An 8934-nucleotide genomic window follows, 5' to 3' on the forward strand; every position below is an offset into this window, starting at 1 on the left:
CTATAAAGCAAAAGACAGTCAATAACAAGTGTTGGTAATGATGTAGGGAAACTGAGCCATAATACAGTGCTGGTAGAAATGTTAAATGGTGAAGACTCTTTGGAAAACAGGACGTTCCTCTAAATGTTAAATATAGAGTTACTATATGACTCAGCAATTCTACATCTAGATACACAGAGAAAATAAATGAAAACTCATACCCACAGAAAAGTTTGTGCAAGAGTATTCATAGCAGCATTGTTCTCAATAGCTATAAAGTGGAAACACATCCAATGTCCATCAACTGAACAATGGATAAACAAATTATTGTTTATGCATACATAGGAATAATATTTCACCACAAAAGGAAGTTATGATACATACAACAACATGGAGAACCTTGAAAGCATTCTAAGTGAAAGAAGTTCATCACAAAAGACCAAGTATTGTATGTTTCTATCTATAGCAAATATTCAGAGTATACAAATACAGAGACAGAAAGTAGACTATTTCTTGCCCAGGCCTGGCAGCGGTGTCTAGGTTAATTGGCAGTAACAGCTTATGGGTACAGGCTTTCTTTTTAGGGTGATGAATATGTTCTAAAATTCAGCTGTGTAGATGGTCACGTAACTGTGTGAATATACAAAAAACATTGAATTGTACACTTTAAATGCATGCATTTTGTGGTATATAAATTGTTACCTCTACAAATCTGTTTAAAATACCTGCTATGAGGTTTTCTTTTCATTTTAAAAGGATTTATCATTTAGTAATATAGTAATGTTAAGGTTTATCTAGTCTAATAAGAGCTGTCATTAAGGTTAAAACAATGAACCAAAAGAATGCTTATATTTCCATTTTAGGTAAATTATTTCTGTGCCATAGGCTTATTATTAGGGCTTCATGATCTTGACTGTAGTATACATGCCATATGGTGGTAATTTATCCTAACTGAGCATTTATTTTTTAGTTGAATCATTCTTTATGAAGTATTGCTTGATAATGCAATCACAATCCCATAACTAATTGTTAAAAAAATTAAAACAATCAAAACACAACTTAAAGCTCCAAGGATTCAATATGCTTCCTAGAACAGAAAACAGAATCTTAGGGGTGGAAATAAAAAGTACTTATTAGTTAAAAATAAGTACTTATAAGCACCCTGGTTTGTCCCCTTATGTTTGCAAGATTAAATGTTCATGGACAAGAATATAAAGCAAAGCTATTTATACTCTGAATATTATCTCTGGCCTCCTGAAGTGATTGACTTTAGTCTGTGGGGTGGTTCTGATTCTAAATTGGTAGGAGCAGTGTCTGTATAGTTTTCCATTAGATATAGCCTGCTCCAGTGTATTTTCTGAATCATCAAATAATTCATATAAAATAATTTCCAAAACATTTGGTATATCTCTGTGAAGAAATATTGGGCTGGCCAAAAAGTTCGTTTAGGTTTTTCCATAAGATCTTCAAGTTAGGGTAAATCTAAAGGCCAAGAACATATAGACTCATCATTCACATGGAAAGTATCTGTGATATTAAGCTACTGCTGGAAGGATAAAATATTTTGAATAAATTTATATTTAATTTTTTTCAATTGGCCTAAACTAAGCTTTGTTAGCTCATTTTGAAGCTGATTGTCCAATGATTCTGAACATCATTTAACCCATTCTCTTTTGAAAAACTTGGTCTGACATTTTTCTTTACCAAAAAAGACGTTAAAATTTTGTCTATAATTGTAAAAATAACACATGCTCATTTAAGTATATTTAAAAAATAGAAAAAGTAGAAAGAGGAAAAGTGTACAGATGTGGTATTATCACTCCCAAAGCAATGATTGTTAGGACTTTGGTTGTATCTGTAAAACACACACATCACAGTAGATATATTAAATAAATATTAAATAAATGTTAGCACAGCTTTTGGAGAAGGTTAGGTTTGAATTCTACTTCTGCTTGCTCCCCCCTCCAATAGTCAGAATAGAAATATTTATTTTCTTACTGTTTTAAAATATTTGCAATTTTCTTAATTAAATTTTACATTGAGTTATAACTCAAAATTTTAGCCACAAATAGTGAAAAATTCAGTCAATCCATTTTTTTCTTTTTATTTTTTTTCTTTTCCGGCACACGGGCCTTTCACTGCTGTGTCCTCTTGCGTTGCGGAGCACTGGCTCCGGACGCGCAGGCCCAGCGGCCATGGCTCACGGGCCCAGCCGCTCTGCGGCATGTGGGATCTTCCCGGACTGGGGCACGAACCCATGTCCCCTGCCTCGGCAAGCAGACGCTCAACCACTGCGCCACCAGGGAAGCCCCAGTCAATCCATTTTTGTTTGTCTGCTTAGCACTGAACAAATTAAACTAATTTTTAAAATTGTTTTGACATTTTTAAACTGAATTCACTGAATCAATCAAGTACTTTTGCATCCCAGTTAGGTTATTTTGTCTAAGGGTTTTAGAAGGTTGAATTATTAGGAATCAATTTCATTCATTCCTTCATAAAGTTATATATAAGAACTCACTGTGTGGGGAGCAATATAATATATGGTTTTTAATCTGTTAGATACTACTATGAGATGATTTATCAGCTGTATGGTTGTGTACAAGTTTCTTGACCTCCCTTCACTTTATCTCTCTATCTGTAAAATGTAATTAATTACAATACCCTCTTTCACAGGGTGTTTTTTTGAGAATTAAATTGGATAATACATATAAAGTATGTAGCACAGTTTCTGACACATAGTAAGTGTTCAATAACAGTTTTCTATTATGACCTTAGGTCTACCACTGTGGACAATACAGAGATATATGACCTGATCCCTACCCTTAAAAGCTTACTTTTAGTTGAAGAAGTAACACCCATCAAGATGCTAAAAATATTTTGATAATTAATAAATAATACAAGACAGAAATATCAATACATCTCAATACAAGAGATGCCAGAAAGTAGTATGTAAGTGCCAAATTAGTGGATACATTGAGCTTCAGTGGAGGTTCATGAAATAAATGAAATTTGAGATTTATAAATGAAGAGTAACATCTGAGTCAAATTTCCCCCCAAAATGTATAAGTGTAGAAAAAAGGGTGGTGTCAATGAGTTACTCATCCAGACTGGCCTGCGTTTACTTAAGAGTGAATATCTTAGCCAGGCTTAAAAAAAATCTTATAAAAGAACAATCCTGAAAATTGTTAACCACTAACTCCTTTATATGGGAAATCAATAAGATCCTATAAAATGTTTCCTTATGGACTTTGTACTGTTTATAAAATGCATCTTATTCTAGATCTCCTGTGTGTTTGTACTACAGAAATTAATGTTTTCTAAAATACTCAGCACACAACTGCATGAATATAGTTCTCTTTTTATTTTCTTATTTGGTCTTGATTAATAACACTTCTTAGTTCCTGTATTATCACTTAATACTATTTATGGTTAAATTTATGAAAAATTACACTGTGTGCTTAGGAAGTCGCCTTACCAAAGGTAACTGGAGATTGTTGTAGAAATTATATTACTGGAAATAACTACCAAACGAAATCACCTGGGTTGTGAATTCTTCTTTTTTTTAATAAATTCTGAGATTATGCTGCTTTCTAATATAAGAAAAACTTCAATCTTTAAAAGCTGGCAAAAAATAACAAAAATATATTTTATAAAAAGCATTTTTTGAACATCTGTATTGGAGAATAATTACTTCACAATGGTGTGGTAGTTTCTTCTTTATAACAAAGTGAATCAGCTATACATATACATATATCCCCATATCTCTTCCCTCTTGCATCTCCCTCTCTCCCACCCTCCCTATCCCACTCCTCTAGATGGTCACAAAGCACCGAGCTGATCTCCCTGTTCTCTGACGCTGCTTCCCACTAGCTATCTATTTTACATTTGGTAGTGTATATATGTCCATGCCATTCTCTCACTTTGTCCCAGCTTACCTTTCCCCCTCCCCGTGTCCTCAAGTCCATCCTTTAGTGGGTCTGCATCTTTATTCCCATCCTGCCCTTAGGTTCTTCATGACCATCTTAAAAATATATATTTTAAAGAACTTCTTGTGTAGCTAGTTTAATTTCACTTTCTATGTCTATTTTATAGGGTATTCCTATCATACAATATGAAATGCATGGAAGTTATACAATTTAATAGTATCTATCTATCTATCTATCTATCTATCTATCTATCTATCTATCTATGTGTCATCTAGATTCTTACTCTTAAAACAGTGGGGAAAACATTTGTATATAGAGAGTCTTTTTATCTGTGATCCTCAAACCATCCAACTTATTTGGACAGCTTAAAAAGCCAAAGTTGTATGAAAACATGTGATATACCTTAAACCAATCTTGTCAAACATAGGTCTGCATGCTGGTTAATAACTAGGATTTTAGTAGGCCTTGATGAAATGAGAAATAAAGAGGGACATATTAATTTTATATTTCAATGTATGATTTCTAGCTTCCTTTCTTTTGAAGGACTATCATTTATTCTGAGATTATGTCCTTTCAACTCCTTTTGGTGTTAAAATTGCCTTTCTAACTTCCAGGTCTACCAAGATGGGAATCCTATTTCTCCCTAGTGCTTCCTCTTGCAAATAAATTCCCTAGTTGTAACAAAACAGAAAAAAGTTATAAGCAGACTCTGAATGATGGGAAGAGAGAGCAGACTGGCTAGGGACATGAGATTTTAGTAATGATGTAGTGGATTTCCTTTTGCCTCCCATATATCCTGAATGGGGAAGTGGAGAGGCCCTCAATTCAAAGTCACCAATGAGCACAGCTGAAGAAAAAAAACTGTTCCCCTTATCCAAAAGACTGGAAAAAGTATAGCCTAACAGAACAGAGAAAAAATATATAGTACACGACCTAATCCTAACAAATACCAATGGAAAATCTACCATTCTATAACCCCCCACCTCAAATCAAGGCAGGCTGAATGGACACCTTATCTGCCCACCTCCTCCTTCCTGTAGGAACAGGGTCTGGTGGTTTGTTTCCCCTGACTGGTTGTGGGCAAAGCAAGGATCTGATTTTCATCCCCAGCTTGGTGGAAGCAGGATTCTCTCAGAATCCCCCACCAAATTAATTTTGGCGGGGTTGAGCAGAAAGCTGATCTTTCATCCACCACGTGGTGGCAGAAGGCAGTGCTTCCAACGCCCTTACCATGGTAGTCATGAGGGAATCCAGCAGGGAGCTCAGACGCCACACCAGCCAGCAACAACAAGACTTACAGAGGTGAGGCAGGCTAGTTGGCACTCTGCTTTCTCACTCCCCCCTGTTTCAGCAGGGTACCAAAGGGAGATGAGTCTTCACCTACATTCAGCAACAATGAAAGTGAATAAAGTGGTTTTAAGAGGGGCTAGTTGGCACTCTATTCCATGCACCCCACTCTGTCAGCAGAGCCTAGTTGGGAGCTGAACCTTCATTACCATCCAGCATCAACAAGGTGGATCAGGCTGCGAGATGTGGGCTAAGTGATATAATTCTTCCACTACTATTATTTCTGGTTTAGGCAGGGGGACAGAGCTTACAACTCACACGTTTTCAATGAGATGGTATGAGTCAGCACTACATATTTTTATAGGGTTGTAACAGTGGAGCACAGCAGGTAACAATTTCTAACCCCTCCCCAGATCTGTGTGCTACACCTAATTAGGATGACTCCCTGCTAAAAAGATTAAATAAAATCCTAAGTCTCAAGACAAAATACCCAAAATGCCTAGGATACAATAAAAATCATTCATTTTATTAAGAACCAGGACAATCACAACTTGAACAAGAAAAGAAAGGCAAGAAATGTCAATACTTACATGACAGATGTTGGAATTATCTGACAAGGATTTTAATTCATCTTTCCAAAAAAGTGTTTTCTGTGAGCAATCAGGAACACATTTGAAACAAATGAAAAAAAAAGAAAATTTCAGCAAAGAAATAGAAGATATAAAAATACCAAAGGTAAATTATAAAAATAGAAAATAAGGTAACTGAATTTGAAAAAATCACCAGATGGAATTAATGGTAGATTGGAAATGACAGAGAATAAAATCAGTGAATTTAAGGACAGAGATAGAATTTACCCAATGTTAATAACAGAGAAAAAACAAAGTGAGAATAAAAAGAGTCTAGAGGACCTATGGGAATACAATGAAAGAGGTAACAGTAATATCATCAGCATCAGAGAATGGAATAAAAATATTCAAAGAACAAATGGCTGAAAACTTCTTTGACTTAGCAAAAATCATAAACATAGAGACCCAAGAAGCTTAGAAAACCCTAAATAGGATAAACTCAAATAAATATATGCCAAGACACATCAGAATTAAATTCTGAAAGCCAAAGATAAAAAAATATATATCTTGAAATCAACCCGAGAGAAATAATGCATTACCTATATGGAAACACAAATTCTATTGACAACAGATTTCTCATGTAAAGTCATGAAGGCCAGAAAGAAGTGGTACAATGCTTCTCAAGTACTGAAATAAAAGAATTGTCAACTGTAAATTTTATATCTAGCAAAATATCCTTCAGGAATGAAAGGGAATTTAAAAACAAAATCAAGCAAAGAAAGAAAGAAATAAACAAATAAAAAAACTAAACCTACAACTACCTTATGATGCAGCAAATGCATTCTTCAGCGTTTATCTCAGATAAATGAAAGTGTTACACAAATGTTTATAGTAGCTTCATCTGTAGTAGCTCCAAACTGAAAACTACCAAAATATATTTCAATAGGTGAGTAGTTAAATAAACTGTGGTACATGGTACATCCATACTCAACAATAGATGGGGTTTCTCATTGAACGCAGCGGCAGCTCTATAGGTTGCTGTTTTCTCCTTCAGTGGACCAGGGCCTGCACTCCAGCAACCATGTCTAAGGGACCTGCAGTTGGCATTGATCTTGGCACCACCCATTCTTGTGTGGGTGTCTTCCAGCACAGAAATGTGTAAATAATTGCCAATGATCAGGGGAACCAAACTATGTCGCCTTTAATGATACCGAACGATTGATCGGTGATGCTGCAAAGAACCAAGTTGCAATGAATCCCACCAACACTTTGATGCCAAACGCCTCATTGGACGAAGAGTTAATGATGCTGTTGTCCAGTCTGATATGAAGCACTGACCCATCATGGTGGTGAATGATGCAGGCAGGCCTAAAGTTCAAGTAGAATACAAGGGAGAGACAAAAAGTTTTTATCCAGAGGAGGTGTCATCCATGGTTTTGACAAAGATGAAGGAAATAGCGGAAACCTACCTTGGGAAGACTGTTACCAATGCTGTTGTTACAGTACCCGCTTACTTTAATGATTCTCAGGGTCAGGCTACCAAAGATGCTGGAACTATTGCTGGGCTCAATGTACTTAGAATTATTAGTGAGCCAACTGCTGCTGCTATTGCCTATAGCTTAGACAAAAAGGTTGGAGCAGAAAGAAATGTGCTGATCTTTGATATATGTGCTGGCACTTTTGATGTGTCAATCCTCACTATTGAGGATGGAACCTTTGAGGTCAAATCTACAGCTGGAGATACCCACTTAGGTGGAGAAGACTTTGACAACCAGATGGTCAACCATTTTAGTGCAGAATTCAAGTGCAAGCACAAGAAGGACATCAGTGAGGACAAGAGGACTGTCCGTCACCTTCGTACTGCTTCTGAGCGTGCTAAGTGCACTCTCTCTTCCAGCACTCAGGCCAGTATTGAGATTGATTCCCTCTATGAAGGAATTGACTTCTATACCTCAATTACCTATGCCCGATTTGAAGAACTGAACGCTGACCTGTTCAGTGGCACACTGGACCCTGTGGAGAAAGCCCTTCTGGATGCCAAACTAGACAAGTCTCAGATCCATTATATTGTCCTGGTGGGTGGTTCAACACGCATCCCCAAAATTCAGAAACTTCTACAGGACTTCTTCAATGGGAAAGAACTTAATAAGAGCATCAACCCTGATGAGGCTTTTGCTTATGGTGCAGCTGTCCAGGCAGCCATTTTATCTGGAGACAAATCTAAACTGCTGGTGGAGTCATGACTGTCCTCATCAAGCACAACACCACCATTCCCAGCAAGCAGACGCAGATCTTCACAACCTACTCGGACAACTAGCCCGGTGTACTCATTCAGGTTTATGAAGGTGAGTGTGCCATGACCAAGGATAACAACCTGCTTGGCAAGTTTGAAATCACAGGCATACCTCTTGCCCCCCGTGGTGTTCCTCAGATTGAAGTCACTTTTGATATTGACGTCAATGGCATCCTCAATGTCTCTACTGTGGATAAGAGCACAGGAAAAGAGAACAAGATTACCATCACTAATGACAAGGGCCGTTTGAGCAAGGAAGACATTGAACGCATGGTTCAGGAAGCAGAGAAGTATAAAACTGAAGATGAGAAGCAGTGGAATAAGGTGTCTTCAAAGAATTCTCTTGAATCCTATGCTTTCAACATGAAAGCTACTGCTGAGGATGAGAAACTTCAAGGCAAGATTAATGATGAGGACAAACAGAAGATTCATGATAAGTGTAATTAAATAATCAACTGGCTTGATAAGAACCAGACTACAGAGTAGGAAGAAGTTGAACATCAGCAGAAGGAGCTGGAAAAAGTCTGCAACGCCATCATTACCAAGCTGTACCAGAGTGCAGGAGGCATGCCAGGAGGAATGCCAGGTGGAATGCCCAGGGGCTTCCCTGGTGGTGGAGCTCCTCCGTCTGGTGGTGCCTCCTCTGGGCCCACCATTGAAGAGGTTGATTAAGCCAGCCTAGCATAGGTTTAGCATTGCTCAACACAACATTGAAGGACCCAAATTTGTAGCAAATTCCATGGCAGTTTTAAAGTTGAGCTGCTTAGTAAACTGGGCATTCTTGATACTTGAACATGGAATGTGTGCACAGGGAAAGGAACTAACATTACACTTTACAAGCACTGTATTGTAAGTGGAAAATGCAATGTCTTAAATAAAA

At 37.2% G+C, this 8934-nt stretch overlaps 1 pseudogene; it reads left to right on the plus strand.

The window, feature by feature from the left end:
• Positions 1-6842: 6842 nt before the first annotated feature.
• On the plus strand, positions 6843-8726 carry LOC112403711 (heat shock cognate 71 kDa protein pseudogene; annotated as a pseudogene).
• The last annotated feature ends 208 nt before the right edge of the window (positions 8727-8934 follow it).

This window comes from Neophocaena asiaeorientalis, unplaced genomic scaffold (assembly GCF_003031525.2).
Source record: "Neophocaena asiaeorientalis asiaeorientalis breed wild unplaced genomic scaffold, Neophocaena_asiaeorientalis_V1.1 scaffold892, whole genome shotgun sequence".
Classification (NCBI taxonomy): domain Eukaryota; kingdom Metazoa; phylum Chordata; class Mammalia; order Artiodactyla; family Phocoenidae; genus Neophocaena; species Neophocaena asiaeorientalis.